Source organism: Ammospiza nelsoni, chromosome 20, assembly GCF_027579445.1.
Source record: "Ammospiza nelsoni isolate bAmmNel1 chromosome 20, bAmmNel1.pri, whole genome shotgun sequence".
Classification (NCBI taxonomy): domain Eukaryota; kingdom Metazoa; phylum Chordata; class Aves; order Passeriformes; family Passerellidae; genus Ammospiza; species Ammospiza nelsoni.
In genome coordinates this window covers 2,316,177-2,343,530 of record NC_080652.1, presented here as the reverse complement: position 1 = coordinate 2,343,530, position 27,354 = coordinate 2,316,177, and the positions used below count along the sequence as shown (strand labels likewise).

At 51.7% G+C, this 27,354-nt stretch overlaps 1 protein-coding gene across 3 annotated transcripts in view; it reads right to left on the bottom strand.

The window, feature by feature from the left end:
- Positions 1-16,304, bottom strand: part of LOC132082312 (discoidin domain-containing receptor 2-like) — a 64,313-nt gene extending 48,009 nt beyond the window's left edge. For 2 of the 3 annotated variants that reach the window (XM_059486537.1, XM_059486535.1), the window contains exon 1: positions 16,255-16,304. The gene's annotated coding sequence lies outside the window, so the exon portion shown is untranslated. Of the gene's footprint in view, positions 1-760; positions 902-16,254 lie in introns of those variants that run through there. The other variant, XM_059486536.1, reaches the window with a different exon arrangement.
- Positions 16,305-27,354: the final 11,050 nt, after the last annotated feature.

Genomic DNA, 27,354 nt, shown 5'->3' with positions numbered 1-27,354 from the left:
CCCTAACAATGAGGATTTTCAGGACCACCTTCCTGCATATTCATACTCCCGTGTTTCAGGGTAAATGGGAGCCTGAGAAAGTTTAAAACTGCAGTAGGTGCTTCAGGAGGGGACAGGGTCTGCCTCTCTGTGGGAGAAGAGGTGAGAACACAGCAATGCTCCCCCACAGAACCTGCTGGGGCAGGAGCTGCTGGGCTCAGAGCACAGGAACACGTTCCCTCACTTTCCCACTGCCCACAAGAACTCGCTGCCAGCTCCAGCTTTGTACATCTGTCCCAGCCTCAGCCCTGGCAGCTCTCAGAGCTGGCACACTGCCCACACCCCCCAGAGCCCCAGAAATGCTGCCCAGAACCCAGCCAGCAGCACTTTGTGCCCACAGAACAGCCTGAGTGCCCAAGAACACATCCATGAGGGAATGGCCATGATTTGGGAACCCCCCCAGAGCCCACTCCTGCCCAGAAGCCAGCCAGCAGTACTTCATGCCCACAGAACAGCCTGAGTGCCCCAGGGGTGCCCAGGAACACATCCCTGAGGGAATGGCCACGATTTGGGAACCCTGCTGGAGCTGTGGGAGGGAAAACAGACTGCAAAGAGCCACCCTCTCCCTCCCAGGCCGAAAATCCTTCACCTCCCAGCACAAACCCCCTCCACCACTTCCAGCAAGCCTCCGAAGGCTTTATCCAAGGACAGAAACAGGAGGGGAGAGAACAGAGAGAGCTGATACCAAGCTGAGAGCCAGGTTAAGCTGCAAGGACCCTACCTGCCTCTGCCAGGGCCTGCTGAGCACAGGGAACAACTGCTATGGCTCTTTGGAGCTCCACAGGTTGAGCCAGGCTGTAGTTTCGACATTCCTTGCAACTTTCCACCAGCACACACATGATATGTTCAAACTTGAGTGACTCCTCCCTCCTCCCTCCCTCCGCACACACAGACAGGCCCAGGAGATGGCCCTGCCTCTATCATCCCAGTTCCTATAGCAACTCCTGACCCAGCAGATGGAAACAGAGCTGTTTTCTAGGCAAATCTGCCTTCTTGGATTCCTCTGCTCTTCCCTGCTGTTGGCCCCTCCTTGCTCCAGTGCTCTCCCTGGGGGCTGCTCCGCTGGCACCTGGCCCAGACTTTGCCTGGAGGAAGGCCAAGCTTTGAATTCATTTAGTAAAACCACAACATAAAGCAGCTCTCCTGCTCAGGAAGCAGGGCCCGTGTAGTCCCAGGGGCAGGCCAGGCTGCAGAGCCAGCCTGCACCTTCTGGTCGAGCACAGCTGCCCATGCTGGGCAGGAGGATCCAGGCAGGAACATCTCTGCTCATCCTCATCCTCACCCATCCACGAGGAAAGGTAAGACAGAACTAGTCATTTATTAGCAAGTCCAACCAACAGAATTATTGTCACCTCAGGCACTTCTCAGACATTTGGACTTCTGCTTGCAAAGCCTTTCCTGGAAGAGGGAGAGCCCAGCTGTGACACCAGGGCTCTCTGTGTGCTCATCACAACTGCTCACCCATTGCTGTCCTCAGGTCAGGGCCCCACAGCAGTGGAGGTCACCAATGCAGCTGTCTGAGACAGCACATCACATTCAGTACCCTTCTCTAAAAATACAGAAATTGAGGGAAAATAAAGAACTCAAACCAGGCTGTGGCATTTCAGGGGAGATAATTACCAAGGGTGACAGTGGGAATGTCATGAGCAGGTGGCTCTGTGGTGACAGGGCAAGCAGGACTGCAGCTGGGAACAGGGTCAGCAGGTCTCTGTGAGACCACCCAGACCCAGCACAGCAGCTACAGAGCTGGTTTTGGGTTACAGAGCTGCTTTTGGGCTGCACAGCCCTTCCACCCCCAGCCATCCTTGCCCACAGGGGCTCTGCTGCCCTGGCCACACAGCAGGATGGGGACATGCTCAGGTGGGTGAGAAGGGCACTGGGGCTCGAGAGGAACTTCTGAGGGCACTGTGCTACAACCCCAGCAGGAGCCATGGCAGCAGAGGGAGAGCAGAGAGCAGCAGGAATGTGCTGACCCTGCCTGCTGGGAAATGCAGGTGCCAGCCTGCCTGCTGAGAGGGAGCTGCTCAGCAAGGGAAGGGCTGCAATGTCTCTCTCACACACCTGGCAGGGCCAGGACTCCTTCCAGGGCCAGCAGAGCAGGGCTGGGAAGTGATGCCAGCACTGTACAGGACTCACAGGGACTCCACAGCAGGAAGATGGGACAGCAGCCATCCAGCCCATCCTGCAGAACCCCACAGGCTAGATCAGTTTCCAGCAGGAATCCCAGCAAAGCCTCAACGGAGCAGCAGGTATTTTGGGTATCCCAAAGCAAGAAAGGAAGCAGACACAAAGCACACTGTGCCCACACTAAGTCCCAACTGGAAGATGCAGTCAGGTGCCACCCTGCTCCCATTTTCCTCCCTGCCTCCCTACCCCATAACCCACCTCTGGTCTGAAAACAAAACTCTGTATTTTTTTTCCCCCATGATAATTTTTCCATGCATCAGTGAGTTAACTAGCACAGAGGGATGGGACAGTCCCTAAGGCTCCTGATGGCTGGGACATGAGCAGCAGTAGGGTGGGTGTGGGAAGACATCAGATCCCTTTCTGCCTGCTCCAAAGGGGTGTTACTCATTCTGATAATGGCACTCTCCTCCCAAAACAAGGATGCCTGCCCTGAGGACACAGTGGTACATGGGAATCAAGCTGGATACAGGCCCCTGGGGTAAACTGGGACCAAACAATTCCCTTTGCAAGACAGATTGTGGCAGCAGGAAACAGGACATCCAGGAACAGGGAGTCCAGGAGTGGCATCAATAAAAGCATCAAAGCAGATGCATATCACACAAACAACATCAAGAGGTTAGAAAAAGCTCCCGATTTCCCTGTGGTGCTGGGAAGAGCAATGGCTCAACTCACAAACAGATCTGAGGAGCTCCTTTCCCTGGGGAAGGACATTGCTGTGGAGGCACAAAACACTGCTGGAAAACTGCTGAGCTTGCAGTCAGACTCACTTGAGCAGTTCAGCACAGAAAAAGGCTCTCTGCTGGATGCCCTCTGAGATGTAACTTGATCCCACAGTACACATCCACTAATCAATCGAGGGATAAAGCAAAGCAGAAAACAGTCGTTTTTTTTTTTACTGGAATGAGCCCAAATATGCACAATAACAGATCCCACTCAGAGCTATTGCAAACTCAAGTGCTTGGGAGAGTTTTGCATCTCACATCGCAGAGGGAGCATATTTCTGCAATAGCATCATTGCTTCTCAAATTGGGTATTTGAGAGACTTCCTAATGACCTCATAGCAGCACATGTGACCACTAAGTCATCTTCTCAAAGGACCAGCAATAACATCAACAGACCCTGTTTTGGTTGTGCACAGGACAGCTTTCCTCAGCACAAGCAGGTTCCTGAACAGTGAGGGAGCAGAAAGGAGCAGGACCCAGCTCAGGCCAGAGCTGGCATGGTGATTGTTTCTCCAACAGATTCTGTTTGGCCTTGGAAAAGATCCATCCAATTAACAGATGAGGAACCATTAGCACATACTAAATTCCACATACAAATTTAGACACAAAAGCTTGTTTATCCCAATGCAGGCCAAATTCGTTGGGTCTAAGGCATCTATATGATAATGTAAATCCCAGAAGAATTCCAAACACATTCCAAGAGATAAGAGGTGAACTCACAAAACATGAAATAATGACTTGAAAGGGTTTCCAATTTTTTTTTTCTCCCAGTGCTTAAAAATAACCCGCTATGCTGAGCAGCAAAGCAGGAATTAGGAATTTGTGGGTGATGAACTGGTGAGCTGATCACATTGGGATGGGGAAGTCGCCTTTTGCTGACCCCAAGCCACCCCTAGTCAGGTGGCACTGGGAGAAATAAATGAGTGAACAACTGTAATTAAGTTAACACTGAGGTGAAGGCAACTACACCAAGAGCTCAAGCCAGACTGATGGCCTTGAACACCTGAGGAGATCCCTCCTCTGCTCCCAGCACAAGAGGAAAAGTGACAAAATCCCACTGTGGAGATGTCAGGAGACCTGCACCAGACAACTTCCCAGTTACCAACAGTGATATGGGAACACACATCCAAGCAAGAATAAGGAACATCATCAAACAGCACCCAAGAGCTCCTTCTGGCAGGACTCTCCTGCAGCAGCAGCACAACAGGTCCACAAAACCTCCTGTCCCTGCCCAGGGGCTCTGCCCCATGGCCTTACACTGCCTGCCTCCCACCCAGCCCAGCTGTGGCAGGATCTCCACCTGCCTTATCCCTAGAGGGCTCCAGCAGGAGCTGGTGATCCTGTGAGCACCAACAGCTCCTGTCACACAGGACCAGGACAGCACCCAAGTGGCCTTGGGATAAACACAGACACAGCTGAGGAACACAGGACAGCCCCACTACGGAGGCTGGACCTGCACAGTGTTAAAGGTTTTTATTCTTTCAGTGTGAGGTGGTGAAAGCCAACTCCAGCCTTCACCTTTCCAGGAACTCTTGATGGAACACAGAAGCCTGCTGTGGAAGTGTCTGTTTACACCCTGCAGCCCTGTCCTGTCCTTACCCAGAGTGAGTGTGTTCACTCCCACTACCCCATGAAACATCTGCTCAGCCCAGCTCTGCTGGAATCACCCTAGCACTGCAAAAAACCCATTCCAGCCCTAAACCTGGTAAAAGAGGGGAGTGGGGCAGAGCCTGGCATGATGAGGAGGGCAGGTCTGAGACATGACATCTTCCAAGAAATCCTGACAAACCACCTCCACACACCAGGTGCTGACTAGAGCTGCTCTGCAGGGTACCAGAAGGCTCAGAGCTGAGAAGACAGAGCTTGTGGTGACATTACAGACACCTGATGTGGGACACACCCTTCCCAAGGGGTGCAAAACAAGGGCTCCAATGGAGTATTTACCACATTCCACCCACCTCGTGCCAAAGCAGATTTCCTGCTCTGAAGGGAGATGATCAGAGTCCTCAAGAGGGCAAGTACCAGAGCAGAACTTCTTTACCTCTCAGTCACTTCCCAAATCACCAGGACAGCCTCTGGCCCAGCCATGGCACAGATACCTCCTCATGTCCCCCATGTGATAAAGTTTTGCAGCTGTGCCAAGCTCTCTCTTTCTGGGCACATAGGCAGCTGCTCAAAAAAGCCCTGTCCTGAAGCAGAGGCCTCATGCCACCACAGCTCCCTCTCCCAGGAGCCAGAATGGCTGGGGAGGTAGCAACAGAGGAACAACAACTCTTCCCCAGCTCCAAAAATCTCTCTCAGAGCTTTAATTACCAGGAAAGTTCCAAACAGGAGCAGCCTCCCAATTGCCCTGTTTAAACAACAGGGTCCCCATCGAGGGCTGCCCCAAAGGCGAGGGTGAGGAGGGGTAAGCCCAGGTCAGAAGCAGGGCAGTGAGCTCAGCTCAGCCTCACTTGCTGCAGTGACCAGGGCCCAGAGCACGGAGCTGCTGGCACAGAGCAGTGCTCAGCTCCTGTAAACACTCCCTGGCCATCACCGCTGATGCAACCACGGGAAAGGGGCAGAGAAAACCCTTCTGTGCAAACAGACATCCCTCCCTATCCCTGGACACCAGGACCAGCCCAAGCAGGACATCTCCAGCCTTTCTCTTGTCTGCCTGTTGAGCCAAAAACCCTCTGGCGTGCTGCTGCAGATGAGGATCACTGCCACATCAAAAAGGGCTCAACTCCCATAAACCAGAAAAAAAGCTCTGGGGTTTTGACCCATAATCCCTGGAAGCAGTTGGTATATTCAGCAAGCACACGGCTTCTTTCAAAGCTGGCCCTTCTTCTCGAAGCACTAGTATCTAACATCCTGAGTGTTATCCTTCACACATTCCTCCCCACCACAGCAGCAGGCAGCTCTTGCTGCCCATCATCCCTGTCAGGAGTTTGGAGCCAGGACATGGTGTAAGGTGTTCTGACAAGCAGAGCTGGGGACAAAGTTCTGCTGTCCCTCTTACAGTTCACTTCCCCACATCTCTTCCTCTCTCCCAGAAGCTTCCCAGATAAATCTGTGTGTCATATCACATCTCAAAACTACAAGCGGTGGGGATCTGAGGAGACCAATGTCTGAGTAGTGATTCCAGATCCAGCTCAGAGAAAAGCTAATCAGCATCCTTCACCAGAGGTTTGATTGCAGACACATGGAAAACAACAGCAGAAAAACCAAAGCAAACCATAAGCACTGGTTGTAAGCTTCATCAAGGAGGAACAGCACAAGGGAAGGGAGGTTCAGCACCAGCCATGTGATTTCCCAGCAAGGGACACCAACCCAACTGAGCCATGGAATGGGCAGAGCTCAGCTCAGGGCAGCAATACCACTACAGCTCCTCCCCTGCAGCACAGAAAGAGAGAGCTCTGCAAAAACAAGTGGTGCATGGAAAAACTGGTGGTAACAAAAGAGCTGTCAGCCTGTCACTGACCCCCCTGCAGCCCTTTACAGCTGCTGCTGCAGGACCCTCTGGCCACACAACCCCAAACCTGACCTCTGCACTTTGGACAGAGTGAGCACATGGAGAGCAGCTGACAACAGTGATCCCCACATTTCTGTGATTCCTCAGCAAGGACCCTCATCTTCAAATAACCAGAGCATGCACAAGGCCATGCTCCCAGCCCTTCTGGCTGCCCTTTCTGGCATGGAAACAAAAGGCAGGAGCAGTTCAGATGTGCAAGATACCAAAGGGCCCCATAGCAAGTGAGGATTTGTAACCCACCCAAGGACACTGCTGCTCACTCCACAACACCAGATTCATCCTACACAAGGACTGGTTTGCACACCAACACAACACAAATCTGCAGGGCAGATGGCAGTGCCAACACCAGGACCAGACCACAGGAGCTCTCCTTTTCAGTGCACATGAAGCATTCATATAATTCCTGTTGCAAAAGGGGATGCACAGCCCAGGGATCCAGGTCTGAGCCTAGCAAAGAGGCCTTGGCTAGGGAAGCTTCCACCTCCTCAGCAGCTCTTTCCATCTCAGCCACTTCCCTTCCAAGCAAGGCTTCCTGGCCTGAGCAAGCACAAGGGGTGTTGCAATCCACAGTTCTGTCTGAGGAAATCCAGCCCAGCCACAGCAGCAGGCCTGGTCTGTGCCATCCCTGGACACCCACTGGGTCCAGAAGCCCGTGCCACGTTGGAAGGCAAGTTGCTCCTTGGATGTAGATGGCTGCTCTGCTCCCTTTAACATGCAGGACCACAAGGGGTAACTCAGATGTGCACACACTCAGCTCATGGGAGCTTTTCAGACTCTGGGGAAAATCCTCTCCCTCCCATGGCAAGGGGCTGAGGAGGGAGGATAAAAGGCAACTGCGTTCCTTGTGCATGTGTGGTCTCAGTCTGGGCAGCACTGATCCCACACTCTGCCTTGGGGCAACGGATGCTCAGGGGTGCTCATCCTGTGCCTCCTGACAGACAGAATTCCAATGGGAAAACACTCATGAGCTCATTGCAGCTACAGGACATGTCCTACAGGCACTGTTCCACCTGCAATTCCCCATGCAAGCACAGGAAAACCACCTGACAGCATCCCTGCCTTTTGCTCAGAAACAGCACAAGGGTCTGCTCATGTTTCCCATGTTAGCACAGAACAGGATTCAGATCCATTACACATTACATTAACCCTACTGGGACATTTCCCACAGCTCACTCAAATGTTTTCAAACCTGCAGGATGAGGTCATTCCAACCTAAATGCATAACCCACTCTCCAAGGTGGCTCACTAGGTATAACTTCCAAGCAAAAGCAAACAAAAGCTGATCTGGTGTGACACCCTGCTCCATCCCCAACATGTTCAAGACTTGGCCAGACAAAGCCATGGCTGAGCTGATCACTCACATGCTGGAGCCAGTCCCACTTCAAGCAGGAGGTCAGGCCAGAGCCCCCCAGATATCCTTTCACCCTGTGCTCCCATCATTCTGTGGCAGCAAATGAGAAGAGGCAGAGAAATCACTGCCAGCAAGGAAGGCTTGCATCGAGTTTCTCTGGAGTAATCCTTCTAGGTAATATTAAAAGCTTGGTTAGCAGAGATGTCAGCACTGACACAATGAGGGCTAATTCTGTCCTGGCAGGAGCATTGAGTGCCAGGATCTGAGCCCTGATGTACTGCACGGGTCCCAAACAGGGTCAGCACACTGCGTCACTGCCCTTGCACAAATTAACACCCACCACAAGAGAGGCCTTTTTGGAAATGTAACTTCAGCCATGCATTCAAACATAACAGTCTGCAATAACCCAAGAATACAGATTAAAAGTCAGACAGCCAATAGCTCTCGAGACATTAGAAGCGACTAGAAAATTCATTTCCCACTATAAGTCTTTACTCTAGGGAGGTCTCAACAGTACCGCTGCTATTTGGTGTCCTTCCAGTGCTGGGAGAAGGCCAAATATGCTGTAGCAGAGACTGAACCACACTAATGGGTGGGTTCAGTCCTTGGGAAGAAAGCAGAGTGTCTACATGGAGTAAGTCTGGAGGGTGATGGGGAAGCAGCTGCTGGCACTGAGATGAAACAGGGTTGCTGGTCAGCAGAGGAACTGCCATCAGTGCTGCTCCTTCCACATGTCCACCCATGCTATCCACACATGACACTGGCCAGCAAAGCTCATCTTCTCAGAGTAAAGCCCTGTCCAGGTTGTCCCAGAACACAAAAGAAACATAAGAATGCTGCTAGCCAAGTATGCAGACAGAAGGCATCAAACCCATGGAAAGAGAAAGGACACTTTGTGAAGTTATTAGAATAATCTCCATCACAATCCAGAGAAATGCAAAACACATACACTCAAAAACAAAAATTCCACAGGATGAATTCACAGCATTGGGTCCCTCACTCAGGGAAAGTGAGGGAGCTCTGTATGGCAGCTCTGCTGGTCTGATTTGTTCCCCTCAGCAGCACAGGGGCAGCAGCTCAGCCCAAAACAACAACAGGGCATTGGAGGCACATTCCCAGCACGCCCAGCTCATCTCCACTACAAATGCAGAAATGAAAGATAAACATTCCTGGAAGATCACATTACCCAGCATGAAGAGATGACAGCTTGTCAGGAGCAGCAGAAACAGGCTGAGCTCAGTGGAAGGAGTCATCATAAACTGACATCTTCCTATTGGAGAATCCTGATACTCCAGCTATTTCTGCTACAGTATTTAATTATTTAATTTTGACAGGCAGAAACAAACAAGCACAAGTGAAATAACATAACAGTAATCGAGATGGACAACAAAACCTGACACTTGGCTAGTTAAGCCTCCTCCATAGGAGGGTAACACAAATGAGGGACACTACAACCAAATGATAAATGCAACAAAAACATGCCCAGACTCCCTTTCTTCAAGGGAAAATAAGAGCTGCAAAGGCAGTGTGCTCTGCAGGCTCTATCTCTGTATTTGCTTGTTCTTGAGCAGCTCTTCGTTACTGATGGGTGGGACGTTTTAACACCTTAAATGCTATTCCCAGAGAAACCGAACTAACTCCTCATTTGCACAGCACAAATTCATCTGGTTGGAAGAAAATAGCCCGCCCTATTCCTCTGGCCTCCAAAGTGCAGCTGGCAGCCTCAGGACACAGGACAGTGCTGGGGAAGGAACACAACTCTTGACTGTGTTTGTCTGTGCCTCCTCCCTCCCCCCGGGCACACAGAAGCTGATCAGCCCCGTGCCATCTCCTGACAGGAGCTGACTTGTTCCAGGTTCATGTCTCACCACAGTTCTGCTCTGCAGAGCTCTGCAGACAGCTTTGGGCACAGCACCCAAACATCAAGACAGAAAAGTCACATCAGGTCAGGAGAGCATCATCCATGCTGGGAGCACATCCAAGCAAACACCCAAAGCTGCTGCATTAGGAGAAGACAGGCCCCAAATCCAAACTTTGGAATGACTCCACCCAGTTTAATTCCTTGGTCATGCATTCTGCAGGCATTAGCTCTGAGTGGGCTGGGGTTCTAACAGCTCCACACTCAAAGCTTCACGGACAAAACAAGGTTTAGGCAGCACTTTTCAGAGCACAGATCATCACCTCCCACATGTACCCTGCCAGTGACGACCATCAGCCAGGCTCCAGGAGGACAGACCCAGCAGGATCCCATCCAGGAGCAGAGTGAAGGGTGAAATGGTTGAGCTGCTACAAAAAATATACAGCCTCACTGCCATCCATCAGAGCAACAAATGCTCTACCAGTCCTTTCCATCAATAAAAGGGATTAATAGCCAGTAAGGGCATGGAACCAAAGCAACTTATGTTCACAACCATTTAACCTAAAGACTAAAATAATACCACATAAAAAGCAGATATTTAGTGTATGTAGTATGTGCATTAGTACACACTCTCAAGGAAACCAGATGAAGCTTGATAATCTACATACAGTTTTCCACTTTCACATGCTTGACTTTCTACCTGTGTGAAATTAAATATTAGAAGAAGCTCCTGATAAACTCCCATGGGACAAACATGCTTAGGTGACAGGGAAAAAAAATACCATTAAGCCCGTGTTGATCTGTAAATTCTACTTTCAATTATTTGTTTCAAAAAGAAAGCTCACAGGAGTGACTGAGAGGAGACTACAAGCAGAACATGGCTATGGAGTAGTGAGAGGTTTTAACACATCTTGCCTTATGCATTCCTGTCTTCAAGTTGCATAAAACGCTGAGAGATTTAAAGTTTGGGATTTGAAGCTTTCCCCTCCCAGTCTGACTCCATTGTTAATTTTTTTTAGAGATTGGGATCAAGTGGCTCTTTGGCTCTACTTCTGCAGCCAATAAAAACTCCACCCACCCTAAATCCATTGCATAATTAATAACTTTGTGATTGGCAAGAAGTGATTTTAGGCACAAAGAGGCACTGGCATCAGAAAGGCACCTTCCTACCTTGCCTGTGAGAACAGGTTGTACTTTAAAGCTGCTGGCAACAAAAGTTCCCTATGCTGGGAACACCACCCAGCATCACCTCAGAACAGCTTTGCTTAATTTTCAACACTCTCAAATGATGGCTGTGATTATTTTGGAAGAGTAGCCCAGTTGCCATCAAGAGGAATGGAAACCAGTGTCCCTTCTGAGAGTGAGAGCAGGGATTGCTGGGATCCTCTGCAGCAGAACACCACCAAGTCTTCCCTGTTCAGAATGTTCTCATGCATTAACAGAAAAAACACCATCAATTCTACATAAATTCCTTTGCTGAAGCCAGCAGCAAAACGTCTGTGGAATTAAGGCAGATGAGAGCCTCCCCTCACTTGGGCTAATCCCAACCCCACACACACTAAAGAGAGAAACAGAGCTCAGGAAAGATGAAATACTTCCTTGCCATCATCTCCCGTTGCTGTCCAAGCAGCAAGCCCCAGCACTTGGAGCATCCCTGGGTATTGTGTGTGCTCAGAAAGCTCTGCTGGAGCACAAAGCCACCCTGAGGTGGCCCTGTCACAGCCCCTGGGGCTCCGTGTGTGCCATGAGGACACGGGCATGTGACTCGCGTGTTAAAACTTTCTGGCTCACCAGTCGAAGTTCAGATTCTTTCCCTGCAAAACACACTGCATGATCTCATCTGCAAGCAATCAGCCTGAGAAATCAGCTTGTTAAAGGAAGCTTCTAGGAAAGGAGAGAAGCCTCTGGAGGATTTGGGGGCCTATATGATTTTAACCACTTTGTTAAACCCCAGCTGCTCTTCTCCCCATTGGGGTCACACAACCAAGAAACCATTTCTCCTCCCACACAACTCCAGACAGGACAGTTTGCCAACACCTAACTGCAGCATCCTATTTGCATTGTCCACAGCCTGAAAACACTCACATTTTCAAGCAAAACTCATCTCAAGCAGGCACTGAAAGAGTGCAAGGAGAAACTCAGAGCTGCAAGCTGAGCAGCATCCAGAAAAGCAATTCATTAAACATGCAACAGTGATCATCTCAATGTGTAAACCAGAATATCCTCTGAATTTCTGGATGTGTATTTCAGCATTTCCTCACAGTCCTCCCTGGGACCCAAGACATGCACCAGAAGACAGGAATAACCAGTACAGTGTGAGCTCTGCAGAAGAGTAAGGAACAAGCAATAAACTCCCTGGAATGCCAGCTTTGTCCTGAGATTGCTCAAAGTGATGTGACAGAATTTTACCAGAGTGTCTGCAGATGCTTCAGGAGCCCTACATGCTCCCTGTGCTACAATATGCTCAACACCTTTTCCTGCCCAGTGAAAGCCCTGAGGAAGCAGCACTGCAGAGTGCAGGACAAAGCACAGCATCAGATTCCCAGCTGCACTCCCAGTTTGGCTCTCCAGGGCCCTGTGGTGAGCAGAGTGAGCCCTGTGCCACACATTCAGTCACATTTGCATCCCCTGAGTTCCCAGAAGCAGGACCACCATTCTCTCACACTCAGCAGGGAGGGAGGGAAGATCAGAGCAGCATCCTGCCTCCCTCACTTCCTCCCAGGCTGTCACACCCTGCTCAGCTGCTCCCAGCAGCATCTCCCAGGCAACCCCGTCCCAGCTGCTCCTCGCTGGCCATTCAAGCGCTTTCAAAGACTTTCCTTAGAATTCTTGCATAGAAATCACTGTTTAATGTTCAGCACGAACACAGGAGGCAGGGGGGAAAGGCAGGCTGTCTCTAACAAAGGAGATCTGCAGGACTGAGCCCCTGGCTCTTTGCAGCTGTGGATTATTCCAAGTGAAGTGATTATTCTGTACTTCCAGCACCCATTTTCAATTCAACTTGCAGAAGTAACTGCTCTGAAACAAACAGAAGGCAACAAAGATCAGGCAACACATTTATTAACATGAGAGCAGAGAGAAAAGTCAATTACACTGGGTTCTCCCTCACTTTGCATCCTTACAAAAGCTACTTTATATACATAAAGTAACTTCTGCAAAGAATTTACTTTATACAAGAACTAGAAACACCTCAGCCCATAGCTGTTGAAGCTGCTGTGCAAATCAGGGTGAGGCACTTAGCCCCAGACAATGCAGGATCACAGTGATGCTGCAACTTTTTTGGTCAATGGTGGCACCTTCTAGCTCCAAATGACACCGTGAAGCTCACAGCAATTTGAAATAACTGTCTTGAAAAAGCTTTGTGCTTTCTGTGTCTTTAAGAAATGCATCGCTCTGACTGCAAACATTGAGGCTAAACAAAATGTTATGAGGGGAAAAAAAGTCTCCTTCAAGCTTTTTACTCTCCAGCCAAATTTCTAATTTTACCAAATTAAGAGCAGACACCCCCCTCACCCCAACCCCAAACTGATGTCCACTACTAAAATCAAGGTACAGGACAACTGCCCCCAATTCCTAGAAAACCACAGCTCAGAAAATTCAAAGTATAAAGGGAGGGGGGTAATACTGAAGGGCTCAGCTGCTGGCTCCTCTGGTGCAGCTCTTCAACCAAATCATGAAAGAAGGAGAAAAAGGAGACTTTCCAGCTCAAGTTCCAAGTCCTTTTTAAAAATCAGTTTATAACCACTAAAATAAACACAGTAAGAACAACTGTGCAGTAACTGGGAACCTGCAAAAACAGCTGCAGTTTAAGAGCAGTTTAGGCAATGTCTGGCAAACACCAGCAGATACAACAGCCCAGGAGGATGGCAGCACACTGGGGAATGAAATAGGGAATTTCACCCACAAGCTTACTGAGGCACTGCATGAAGTTCACCCACACTGGGCAGAAGCAGCTATTCTGTGCTGTTTACGGCCATGGTGAGCTGTTAGAACTGCCCCTCTCCCAAATTCCAACCTCCTCCTCCTCTCCCCCATGCCGCCTCAGCCCAGCCAGGAGTTTCCCAATGCACCTGACACCTGGGCAGGGACACTGTTGTCCTGTCACCCCAAAAACCTTCTGCTAGAAACCCAAAAACCTTCTGCTGGCCACTCCAGGGCACAGATCCCCAGTGCACCCAACCTCCCCAGGAAACAGCACCTTGAAGGGAAGGAAGGGCAAGACACCTAGAACGAGCAGACTTCTCCAAGACACCATGGCTTGGATGTTTTAAGTCACTTTAGGACATCTCCAGAACAGCAACCACAGCAGATGGTGCAGAAGGACAACACTCTGAAGGAAATCCATCCAGAGCCCTCTGACATCTCACCTTTGAGCTCCCCAACAGAACTCCCCAGGATTTGGGCATTCTGGCTTTCTTTAGAACTGGTGATCCAATTCTCCACTCGGTGTTATCCGAGGAGCCACATGCTCTGAACATCCTCCTTCGCTGCAGAGCTGACAGTTTTCAATTACAGCCAGTTGGAGTTGTTCTTGGCTCTCCATCCCTCACCACAGACCTGTGCTCTCCAGGGCCAGGCTTCTCAGTGTGCACATAAAGCAAATTCAGGAAAGATGCAGCAAATAAAAGCTTTCCTGGACACTGACTGGAATTGGAAAGGCAAGAACTCCTAGGACAGGTAAGGAGACAGCTCTGGGCAAGGAGGAGATGACCTGGGCCATTTCCAGGGGAGGAAGAGCACAGGAAGCCTCAAGTCTCGCTCTTGGAAGTTTTAAAGTTTTTAAGTTAAGTGGGATAAGGGGTAAAGCTTCTAATGTACATTAGATATGAGAAAGCAGGTTTTTTGAAATGAGGGTGGGGAGGCCCTGGCACAGAGTGCCCAGAGAAGCTGTGGCTGCCCCACCCCTGGAATTGTCCAAGGCCAGGCTGGATGGGGCTTGGAGCAACCTGGGACTGTTGAATATATTCCTACTCACTGCAGGAGGGTTGGACTAGAAAAGATTCAAAGATCCTTTCCAACTCAAACTCAGTGGTTCTAAGACACTGCAAATGTCAGACTGCAGCTTGTGACCATCAGAAGGATAGAGATCATTTGCTCGCAGCAAAAGAAAGCTCACACCACCTGATACCTGCCCAGGGGAGAAGCACACACCTGGATAATAGATTTAGGGCTTCTTAAAATACAATTACTTTCCTAATTATACACCAGAGGCCAGAACCCACAGGCTGAGCAAGCCACGGGCAGCACAGCAGTTAATTCACAGAGAACTCCTCTTGATTTCCACAGCCCACATTACCCAGACATCAGACTGAATGGACATCGGAGCCTTTCTAATTTTATAGTCCTCAGAGACAAGGCAGGGACGGCTGATGGAAGAGCAGCAAGGCCTCTGCCCACACACACCACTGCTGCTGGCTCCACAACTACAGAGCTGCTTCTACTTTTTTTTTAAAGATTTTTTTTTTTAATGGAGTCAGCTGAAGAGAAAATGAAGAGCTCGGCATTTTAAACCAAAGCATTTCAAAATGCTTGTTTATCTTTCAGCCTCAAAAGAAGAGAAATAAAGTGAAACAAAATCTCAGTCATTCCCTCTTAAGTTTTTCCTCTCTGCCTCCAACAAAGCAAAGTGCCCTGATCTCCACTTGATCACTTTTTCTTTTCTTCCCCCTTTGGCTTACAACATTTCAATTAGAGAAGCTGACACAAAACAGTACCGGATTCTCATATTTTATCTTTTCCCCATCTTACCGCTCCATTAAAGAGTATTTAGAAGGCAGAGGAGCCAAAGGAGCAGCACATCCAACACAAAAAAAATGGATGGGGAAACACACCAACGAACAAGCAGTGGCATAAACCAACAAAGGCTACAATAAAATTTTTAAACCAAAGTTTTCACACAGAGGTCTGCTTAAGGAAAAGAAATATGGAAAGCTCTTTTTTCACAGGGAGAAAAACCCCAGGCAAACGAGCCATGAGGCAGCACGAGTGCCCAACTCCCAAAGTTGCGAGGCAGAGCCAGATCGCGGGAGCCGAGCCGAACAAACCCGCCCGCACCGCGGTTCCATCGCACCGCGCACAGCCCAGCACCGCCGGCGGGGCAGCGGCACCGGCCCGGGCGGGAAGGGCCGGAGCGGCCCGGGGGACCCGCACCCCGCCGGGAGCCCCCGGCCGGGGCGGAGAGGCCGAACAAAGCCCAGCACTCGCTTTTCTTCGCGGGGCTCCCGGGCACATCCCCGCCCGAGCCCCGCGCGGTCCCGGGCAGCGCCCCCACAGCCTCGGGGGCTCCGCGGGGACCGAGCCCGGCGCGGCCGCCCACAGCCCGGGGCACCCCGGGAGCCCGGCCCGGCCTCTCCCGGCCCAGCGGGGACACCGCCCGGCACCCACCGAGCCCCGCAGCGGCTCCGCGGCACCCTCGGCACACCGGGAGCCCCGCGGGGCGCCAGAGAGCGGCGCCCCGGGGGCGGCCCCGCGCTCCGACCGCGGCGGGACCGCAGCGGCCGCGCCGCCCCCGCTCGGTCCCGCGGGGAGCCGGGCCGGGAGCCGGGCTGGGAGCCGGGCAGGGCGGGGCGGCCCCGGCGCTTACCTGGGGCAGGGCAGGCCGGGCGGTGGCGGCGCGGGCTCGCGGCCCCTTCCGGCGGGCGGGCGGGCAGGCGGGGGCGGCCGCGGGCGCCGCGCTCTTAAAGCGGCCGCGCCGGGCCGGGGCCGCCGGGAGGCGTCGCTACGGCAACGGGACAGCGGGGCGGGAGCGTGGCGGGGCCGGGCCGGGCAGCCGCCGGTGCCTTGGGCCTTGGAGCCCTTCCGTGTCCCCCGAGCGCCGGGCTGGGCCCCCGTGTGTGCCTTATGCATCACAGTCCTTTCATCTCCCTTGTGCATCAGCGTCCCTCCAGGTCCCCCGAGTGCCAGGACTGTGAACTACCAGCACTGCCACCCATGTGCCCTGTGCTGAAGGACTGAGCAACCACGTCCCCTGTGCATCAAAGTCCTTCAATGTCCCCTGTGTCTCAGGGCTGAGCACCCATACGTCCCCTGTGCCCCAGAGTCCTTCCACGTCCCCTGTGCTCCATGGCTGAGCGCCCATGTCCCCTGTGTGTTGGAGTCCTTCCATGTCCCCTGTGTCCCAGGGCTGTGCAGCCATATCCCCTGTCCATCAGAGTCCTTTCAGGTCCCCCAAGCACTGGGGTTGTGCATCCATGGTCCTTGTGCATCGCAGTCCCTCCATGTGCCCTGTGCATCACGGCTGTGCGCTCACGCCCCTGTGCACCCTGTGGGATGGCTGTCCCCCCTCACTGTCCCCTCATGTGCCTCACTATCCCCTTATGTGCATCACTGTCCCCTCATGTACATCACTGTCCCCCCGTGTGCATCACTGTCCCCTCATGTGCCTTACTGTCCCCCCATGCGCCTCACTGTCCCCTCATATGCCTCACTGTCCCCCCGTGTGCCTCACTGCCCCCCTTGTGCCTCACGGCTCCTTCATGTCCCCCTCCATGTGTGCCTCCATGTGCCTCACTGTCACTCTGTGTCCCCACATTTCCCAGGGCCCTGCTGCATCCCAGGTGTCTCAGGGCTGATCTGTGGCCCCTGTGTGCCTCCATGTTCCCAGGTCACCACCCCTGCCCCAGGGCTGTGCTGTGTCCCCTGTCACATTCCCAGGTTATTTCCTTTATTTTCAGCCCTGCCATGTCTCCCTCTTCCCCCTATACCTCAGGTCACTGCTCTGTCCCTGAGTCCCCTTTGGTGCCCAGTCCCTGCCACCCAGCCCAGGTGACCACCACACCCACAAGGGTCCCATCACCAAAGCCATGGTGGCTCTTGGTGTTGTTGGCCAGCACTGGCACATGCTGGTGGTCGCCCCTGAGGATGACCAGGGCCTCCATTACAGCAGCCTCTCATCAAATTTTGGGGTGCCATCCTCTTTCTGTGCTGCTGCCAGGGGAGATGGGCCCTTCCCTGGAGCTGTCCAGACATGTGGCCAAGAACAAACCAAAGCGAGCAGAAGCAGAGGGAAATTCTCCCAAGCAGGAGAAGGGGAAGGAAGGAAATTCCAGTTACTGGGGAATAGGTGTGCTCAGAGGTTTCCAGTACACCAGGTGAAAACAGAGCCAAAGCATTAGGCCAGCAAACAGCTGGATGGAGCTACACACCTTCTGGGTGTAGAGTAGGTGGACTTTTTGAGGGTACTATTTGATAGCAAATAACATTAAAGAACATTGTTTTGCTCCTGGAAGCAGAAACCCTGGGTTTTCAGGTAATCTTGTGGTCATAACAACCAAACTTTCTGTCTCCCATAAAGAATTTAAACTCCTTTTTTGCTATATATGTGTACACAAACCAGTTTTCAATACTATAGCTTTTAAGTTTGTCAAGTAGCTCTTTGCTGCTACGAGGCAAAGAGAGGCACAGACCCTGCAATGGCTTCACTGGGTTGCTCATTGATTTATTGCATTCTTATCATTTCCCCTGGCTGTTGTCTCCTCTCTAAGCCTTATTTACAGCAGCATTTTCAGCCTCCCCTTTCAGACAGCCAGCTGTGCAAGGGAGTAGAGCAGCATGTAATATCTAGGTGAGGCAAAGCAATGAAGAAAAACTTTAATATGTTCTCCATGATGCTCCTGAGACATCAGCAGTGCAGCTGGGAGTGAGCCAGGGTGTGAAACACACCCCTGAGGAAAGCAGCTGTGTTTGTAATTCCCATGGCACACACCCACAGGGAGCAGCTCTGGTGCCCTTGTGTGGCAGGAGGGGAAGGGAACTGGCTCCTATGTTTGATGGAGAGTCAAGAAGCTGCCTCAGAGCTTCCTCTGCTAATGAGGGTGTGAAAAATCTTCTCACATCTCCCTGGGAAAAACTGCTGAGCAGCTCCAGGTCCAGTCTGGATGGGCATGGGGGCATTCAGGGGTTCCTGTTGTAGTATTAGTGAGATATGGAGCAAGGTGCCCCTTTAGGAGCAACTCTGGGCTGCTGCACAGAATCATACAAACATCAAGGGTGGAAAACCCCTCCAAAATCAACCATTAACCCAGCACCACTGTGCTCACCACTAAACTATGTCCCCAAGTACCACACCTACACATTTTTTGAACAAGGATGGTGACATCAGCTCTGGGCAGCAAGTCTGAATCCCTGACCATCCTTTCAGAGAAGAACAAATTTTTCTTTATATCAAATCTAAGCCAATATTAGGATCTCCAGCGTAGGACACATCTTTAGTTCTAAATTAAGCCACTCGTGGGGACACTGCTGGGTCACAAAGGTGATCACATGTAATGGCAATCTCCCAGAATGGTCCCTGGCCTGGCTTTGGGGTATTGCTTCCCTCACCCTCCCCAGGGGTGGCTCCAGGTGGGAATGTCCCAGGGCTGCTCCCAGCACACATCTGGATGCCGTTTGCTTAAAGGCCAAGGGGTTTTACCAGCAGGGACATGTGCTGGAGCCAAGATCTCTGTGCCCAGGACTGGGGGGCTCTGGCAGCAGGATGAGGGGTCTGAGATGGCCTAAGGAGACCAGGAAAAAGGTTGGAGGGAGGGGATGTGTGAGGAAAGAAGGGGCTGTGGCACCGATTGGAAACGCTCTGGAGCACAGAACAGGGAACTGGGAGCTCTGGAGAGGAGGAAGGAGGGAAACAAGTTTTGAGCCCATGTGGGAGTGGAGGCCACTGGGGTACAAAGGGCTTCCCCCACAGAGAAGGGACAGGAGCCAAAGCCTTGAGCAGGGCTGGGAATGAGTCCTGGCATGTCCCTGCCACAGAGCCTGTTTGGATACAGGGCTTTGCCGTGCGGGGCGCAGCACAGGTGCCTCATCCTTCCAGGGCATCCCATGGATCCCAAAGCCTCCTGGCTTTGGATGTGCACTCAGCTGGAGCTGGGAAATGTCTCTGAATGGCCTTGGTTATGCACAGGCCTGGGAGAAGCTGCGGCAGGGCCGGGCTGGGCTGGGCTGGGCTGGGCTCACTGCCAGCACGGAGCTGTGGACAGGGATGTGAGTCCCTAGCAGCTCCTTCACTCCTGCCCTCACCCGAGCTGTCCTGGCCCTGCTGCACCCTGCCCAAAGCAAATCTTGTGGCAAACAGAGATGTAACAGCCAGGAGGGGCTGGCCATGACAGGAACCACCAGACTTCATGCAGTAGACTGACTGTAATTTCAGTCAGTGCCATTCTGTGGAGCTCATCCAAGTTCCCAGGTCTGAAATATATTTTTGGAGGTTTTGTTCAGCTCTCAGTGTCTGGCAGCTGGTGAAGGCAGCCTGTGCTTTACCCCAGCTCACCATCTCACCATGTTTGAACAATAAAACCTCCCACCTATGGAACCCAGGGATGGGGGATGTTCTGTTTAAGGGATCTGTGTCTATTCTGCTGAGTTATGCCCCAGCACACTCATTTATTTTGACAGATTCTGGTTTCCTCTGCAGCATCCTCAGCAATGCTTTGTACCTGAGCCATGGCAGTTCAGATTGGGTGTCTGGAGCCCTGCCGGCACTGCCTGCCTGTCCTGCTCAGCTCTGTCTCTGCTGCCCTCTCGTGATGCTTCTGCATGTGCTAGGCTTGGGGAAAGACCTTGCCTTTGAGAGACCTCAACACCAGCGCCATTGCTAAAAGTTCTTCCTATTTCCAACATCATTTATATATTCTGAATTTTACAAAACTTCACAATCCTTCCTTGTGTTTGTGCGTTCTCCCCTCATTACACAAAGGAGATCCTCTAAAGGGCTTATCCTGAATCACCACTTGCAAAAGTTGTGTACCAGCTGCTCCTTAATCCAGATAGTGCCTTGGCTTTTATTTTTTTTCCCCAGTAGAATTTTTTGGGAGGTTTTCGGGTTTTTTTGGTTTTTTTTTTTTTTTTGTTTTTTGTTTTTTTTTTTTTTTTTTTTTGTTTTTTGTTTTTTGTTTTTTGTTGTTGTGTTCTTTTTTTGTTTGGTTGGTTTTTTGGGGTGGGGTTTTGGTTTTTTTTTTTTTTGGTTTGGTTTGGTTTTTTGGGGGGGTTTTGGGGGGTTATTTTTGGGGGGTTTGGTGAGTGTTTCTGTTTGTTTGTTTTTGTTTGTTTGGGGGTTTTTTTAGGCAAACAGGTCTCTTTGTTCACCATGGGCTGCTGCAGCCCCCTGCTCTCCTTGCAGTGCTGCATTCAGCTTTGCCACCCCTCCTGTGCAATCACTGCCTGTGCCACCATTTTCCTCCATCCCTGGCTCACACCTGCCTGCTGTGGGGCACCACAAAACCTCTGAGTCCTGAGGTTTTATCCAGACCTGAGGAAATAACTGCTTGTTCCCAAGAAAACACCTGCTCTCTGGGACACTGCTCAGTGAACAGCTGGGTGAGGCCCACCAGCTCTGTCACCATGTGGTGTGGAATCAATTGGAATTGAATCCCAGGCAAGTGTAAGAGATTGGCCAGGGAGGTGGTGAGATTCCATGCTTGGGGATTTTAAGAGCTGGGCTGGACACAGCTCTGAGCAACCTGGCAGAGGTTTGGAGCTGTTCTGCAGAGTGGATGGTTGGGCTGGAGAGCTGGAGGGCAAAGCTTGGGCTGCACAGACATAACCTGGTGTGTTTGGGGATGAATTTCATGGGGAAGCCCTGATACATGGCAGACATGAGTCTGGCATGGCTGGGAGAAGGGGTTTCATGGGCCTTTCCCCAGGCAGCCTCTTCCCAGAGCCTGGGCTGGGGAAATCCCAGGAGGCCTCACTCAGCCTTTGCTCAGGATGCCCAAATTAAGGCAGCTGAATCCCAGCCCCAGGGGCTGTCTGATAACACAGCCCAGCTGAAATTACCATCCCCTGGAAATCCTGCCCTCTGCATTTCCTGCAAGGAGCCCCGAGGAGCAGCTCCTGAGCCAGATTGCTTCACTCCTGGCTCCCTCTCTTTTCCCAGATTTCTTCACTCCTGAGGCAGCTGCCCCAGCCTGAGCTGCCCTTGCTGTGCAGCTCCCACAGATCATCCCTGTCTCCCCAAAACCCCACACCTGCACTGCCCTGGAACTGGGACAATCCCGTGTTTTGTGCATAGAACCACCCAGAACCCCCTGCCCAACACAGGAATAAATGGTGGAACTGGGTGAGAAGGGAACCACTGGTCATTTCTAGTTCAACCACCCCTCCATCAACCCTTTTTCTCAGCATGTCCAGGGTTTTAGGGATCTCCCAGGTTTCTCCCAGTGTTGGGCTCATGTGCTGCCCCATCTCCCCAACTAGAGCCATAACATCCACCCCAGGCTGATGGATCTCTCCCAGTGCCTCAGTCCAGGCCATGCCATGGCTCCCACCCCACTGTCCTTCCTGCTTGGACAGATTTATTTCCCTAGGATGGCCAGAAAATCTTAATTTTAAAATCTACATTGTAAAAAACACTCTTAAAATCAGAATTTAGCAGTTTATTCTTAGTGTTACCGAGGCAGAACAGTGCAGGGGAGCTTTGCTCTCTGTTTGAGAGCTCAGCTACTCTGTTTTAACTCCTGACAGCTGACACCAAATTACAACATGAAAATACAGGTCATGCAGCAGTGACAGGCAGGTCAGCACAGCCCAAACACAGCTAGGAGGGTAACTCTAATTCCTGCAGCTGGTGGAAACCACAGTCTCTAATCACAGTCACCACCAAATCAGCAGGAAAAACTGCCCAGCTCTTGCTGCTGGGCTTTCATCAACACCTCTGGTGGCCACTGCTGGCCTGTGGCACCGAGCAGAGTCACAGTGTCCCTGGGAGGGCTGCAGGAGCCACCAGCCCATGTGCAGGAGCCCAGAGATGATGTTCAGGAGCTCACAGCCAGTGTACAGGGCCAGGGCAGCTGTGCCCAGGAGGAGCTGGCCCTGCAGGCAGCATTGGGATGGCTCCAGGCTCACTGTGGCACAGCAGCTGTGCCTGGTGCCCTGGAGCTGCAGGGGAGATGGGTTTCTGCAGTAGCTGGGTGCTCTCTGAGATGGTTCCTGCAGAATTTGGGTGCTCTCTGAGATGGTTCCTGCAGGAGCTCAGTGCTGAGATGGTTCCTGCAGGAGCTCAGTGCTCTCTGAGATGGTTCTGCAGGAGCTCAGTGCTCTCTGAGATGGTTCCTGCAGAATTTGGGTGCTCTCTGAGATGGTTCCTGCAACAGCTGAGTGCTGAGATAGTTCCTGCAGGAGCTGGGTGTTCTGCAGTATCTGGGTGCTCTCTGAGATGGTTCCTGCAGGAGCTCAGTGCTCTCTGAGATGGTTCCTGCAGCAGCTGGGTGCTCTCTGAGATGGTTCCTGCAGGAGCTGGGTGTTCTGCAGTAGCTCAATGCTCTCTGAGATGGTTCTGCAGTAGCTCAGTCCTCTCTGAGTTGGTTCTGCAGGAGCTGGGTGTTCTGCAGTAGCTTGATGCTCTCTGAGATGGTTCCTGCAGTACCTGGATGCTCTCTGGAGCAGTTCTGTGCCAGCCCAGCAGCTCTCTGAGGTGATGCTGCTGCTGCCCAGGGCAGTTTCTCAGCAGGGCTCTGCCCCCCAGGCGGCCTCTCCTGCTCAGGAGCCTCAATTAACACCTGGATGAGGATGATGCCAGCACAGAGGAGCAGCCACCGCTTGACTGGATCTTTCTTTTCACGTGGCAAGTATTTCCTCACGTGGGCTGGGTACAGCACCTTCCTGGCTTTCCTGCGCTTTGTGGAGATGCCTGAAGGTCTCCTGACAGCCTGGGCAGCAAAGACTGGCCCAGACAGATTTTCTGAATTGTTTTTCAGCAGATCTGTGCTGGAGAAAATGTTTTCTCTGGTGTAAGGCAGCATGTCCTTAGCAGTCTGCAGGTGTAGATCTGAGAGCTGGGAGAACTCTGTGGAAATAACTCAAAGAGTTTCTAAATGCAAAAACCAGATTGCTGAAATAATATTAAGAAATATTAATAATACCATCAGAGTTTTTATTCACTCTCATTAAAGCAAAAAATGCAGAGCCCCAGAGCTGAACTCTTGGAGTGATTTATGCATCTTTCTAGGGAGCTCCTGTTTGACTCTCCCCTGCTCTACCTGTGCTATAAATACTCACTTTGATGAGTGAAGTGTGATGGGAGGAGCTCAGCGGGCTCGGAAATCGCTCAGGAATGTGCGTACCCCAGCAGCCCCTATCAGCCCAGCATCTGCCCAGGGGCACTCTGCTCACAGCACTCTGAGGGCACATCCAAGTTTTCTCCTCCTCTATTACCGCTGTCTACCACAAGGCTTTGCCTCGAGACGTTTCAGTGCTTTTGGGAGTGTGTCCTTCATTGAAATGCATGTATTTGCTGTAAAGAACAGAATCTGAGGGTGGCTGTGCTGTCCCTGCCTTCCCACCCCATCCAGCAGCAACCCCAGCCTTGAGCTGGAGGGATGGAGAGGGGAGACTGCAGCTTCTGTCCTGACCCTGTGCGATCTCAGCACTCTGCCCCAGAAAAATGAGCAACCTCAGCACTTGCTCTGGCAAGCTCCAGCTCAGATATGCCCAGAAAAGGAAAAAACCAGCACTCACATTCAGATTCTTTGTGCCTTGTAATGACTAAACAGAGCCTGAAAGGGCTGAGTGCCCACAAACCTGCTGGAAAGGGCAAAAGATCTCTCAGGTCTTTGTCATGAGTTTGGAAGACTCAGCTGCAAACTTCCTGTGTCCTGGTCATTGTGGGCCACCTTGAGAGGAGGGAATGATGGATTTCTGTAAAAAGACCCTGGGCAATCATCTCTGGATGGCTACTGCAAAATCAAACAACAGAATCATAAAATCCTGGAATGGTATGGGTTGGAATGGGCCCTAAAGATCTGGTTCCAACCTCACTGCTGTGGGCAGAGACACCTTCCACCAGATCAGATAAATAGAGCTTGATCATTCCCAGGTCTTTTTAGGCAGCCTTAAGCCATCACAAAGCAGCAAAGGGCAAAAATTCCAATTTTAAAACTATCTTTTGACAATTTAACAACTATTCTTTGACATCTCCTCTTGCCCTTTGGGCTCCCTAACATTTCTTGCTTTCTGCTTCTGGGAAGACCAAAATGATGCTGGCTTTGGGTCACAAGGCACAAACCCTGCGCTCCCTGTAAATCACCCCTGTGTCACCTGCAGCAGAACTCTCACTCTTCAGGCTTATTTCATGGAAACTCAGGCCAAAATAAAATAACTGACACTGTGACTGCAGTACATGGGACCCCTTTTGTAGGAATGTGCCACCCAGGACATTAATTCCACATGGCAGTACTGCTGGTGGCTTTTGCCATCACCCCCAATCCCCATCCAGTCCTGGAGCTGGAGCCTGGGGCTCCCCTCAAGGCAATTGCTGAAAAATCCTTCCTCAGGGCTCTGCCTGGTGCTGCCCAGGTGAGTGCTCAAACCTGAGGCACAGCCAGGGCTCACAGACAACACTTTAGTGGTTTTTTGTAATCTTTTTCTCCCTTTCCTCTACAAGGCAAAGTCCAGAGGGCTGGGAGAAAACAACTGCTGCTTCCAAAATCCCCCACTCATGGTAAGGCAGCTCCTAAGATGTAAAGAATCGGCCCAGGCAGCCTCAGAGGTCACAGTCTGCTTGGAGTGGGGTGCAGTGGCTCATCCCATCCCTCAGCCCTGGTGACAAGCACTGCTCTCAGTGACCATGGCACTGCCCACCCCTGTCTGGACAGGTGAAGCATTGTCAGGCAGCACCAGGGCACATTAAAAGTGGTTTAAAAGAAGCTCACAATGAAGGAATAACTCATGTGCATTGCTGCTTCTGTGCCTGTGGTGTCTGAGCCCGCAGACCCAGCCTGGGCCCTGCACTGAGTGACTCAGGCTGGGGATTGGTCACATCCTCCCACCATGGGGCTTCAGGCCAGGAGAAAGTGCCACAGGCACTGCCCCAAATATCACCTGGGCGTTGGGTGGATGTTAAAGATGAAACCCTAAGATTTGCTCTTACACTCATCTCTCTTTATTTCAATCAGGATCATATCCAAGGAGGAAGACAGATCAAATCAGCTTGTTCCAGCTGTCCCATCCCCTGGGCTGTGTCACCCTGGTGCAGTCACCAGACAGCTCCTGCAGCACCCAGGTTTGGTTTGGTTTGGTTTGGCACCAGGGGGTGCCTCCAGCTCTGGCACCAGTGGCATCACTGCTGATCATCACGTAGAGGTTTCCAGTGAAGTTCCACCCCTCTCTCCCTAATCCATCTCCCAGCATTGCCCAACTCCCAGCTGGAGGGAGGCAAGTACAGACCCAGCCTCAGAGGCAGCCCCAGGAAGAGGGGGGTGACCTGCAGGGACAAATCCTGTTCCTATTTCCACCCCGTTACCCACTCCTGCCATGCCAGTGTAACTCAGGGATGTATTTATAACTCCCAGCTGAGCTTGTCCATGCAGGTCACTGCATCCTCCTCAGGTGAGGAGATGAATCAGCCCTGCAGGCAGCAGATCTGCCCACCAGGAGCAAGGAGAAACAGAAACACCCGTTGAGCTGGATGGAAAGCTTTGAATTTCATCCACCCTTTCTCACCCAGAGACCTCAGTGCTTTTCACCAAAGACAAAAACAGAGCTGTGGCTGCATTGGGAGCAGCACTCAGAGCTGGGAGTGCTGGGTGTTTGGCAGAAGGAAGCACCAAGGAGTGCTGGAAGTGACAGAGGCCACGCACAGATGGAGCTGAGGACACCAGGTCACGTCAGGCCAGGGAGTTCTGCAGCGCTCAGCATCGTGTTCTGACCTCGAGGCTCCCAGGAATGCAGAGCTGTTTGTGCTGTCTGAGCTGCAGGATCTGCAGGAAGGGGCAGAAATGCTCATTCCATCATCCACAACAGCTGGAGGTCACCCAAGGCACTTCTTCACTTGGGCAGAGCAGCAACAACCTTGAAGACAAGGAGCAGCTTAGCCTGGAAAGAGAAGCGCAGAGGTGACTTTCCAAGGCACCCAGGGAGGTGCAGGCCCTCAGAGAAGGCAGAGCAAGGCTCAGGGACTTTGATTCCACATGAAATCACCTCAGGAAGAGCTGGGCAGTTGGTTTGATGTGTGAGGAAAAGCACAGATAAAAACACCAGGTGGTGCCAGCTGAGAGGGCACAAACCCCTGCAGCCCCAGCCTTGGAGAGCCTGGCAGCTGGACATGGCTGGGTGGGAGTGCAACACAGGAGCCCCTGGTTTCAGCCTGGAAACCATGAGTTCTGGGAATGTCTTTTTGCAGGATTTGGAATTTTTTTTAACTTTTTTTTTTTTTTCACTCAGAACAGGGAAGATACCACATGGGTCTGGTTTGAGGGAGAGCTTTTGGACAGTGAGGAACATTCGATAGGAGCAAGGTAGAGGTGAAAACAAAAAGTTTGGCTGCAATTAATGCTTTACATTCTTTCACATATCTCTTGCTGGCCACAAAAATGTCCACTCACCTCAGGGGAGGTTTTCCAGGTGATCTTTTCCCAGGCCTGGGTTCCTGGACAGGCTTTTTGCAGCAGGCAGGGATGGGGAAATCCCAGGCAGACTTACTCAGGCTTCCTCAGGTTACCAAAATTAGAGCAGCTGAATTCCAGCCTGAGGGATCAACTGATAAGACATCACAGGAAGCACAAAACTCAAATTAGCATCCACGGGAGATCCTGGACTGTTTGTGTCCTGCAGGGAGCTGTGAGGGCTCTGCTGTGACCTCCAGAGCTGATGTCACATCCCACCCTGCCCAGGGAGGGACCACCAGCTCCACATCTGCAACTGGAGAGCACAAACTGAGCTGGGCAGGGCTGCTCCTCCTGCAGGCACATCTGGG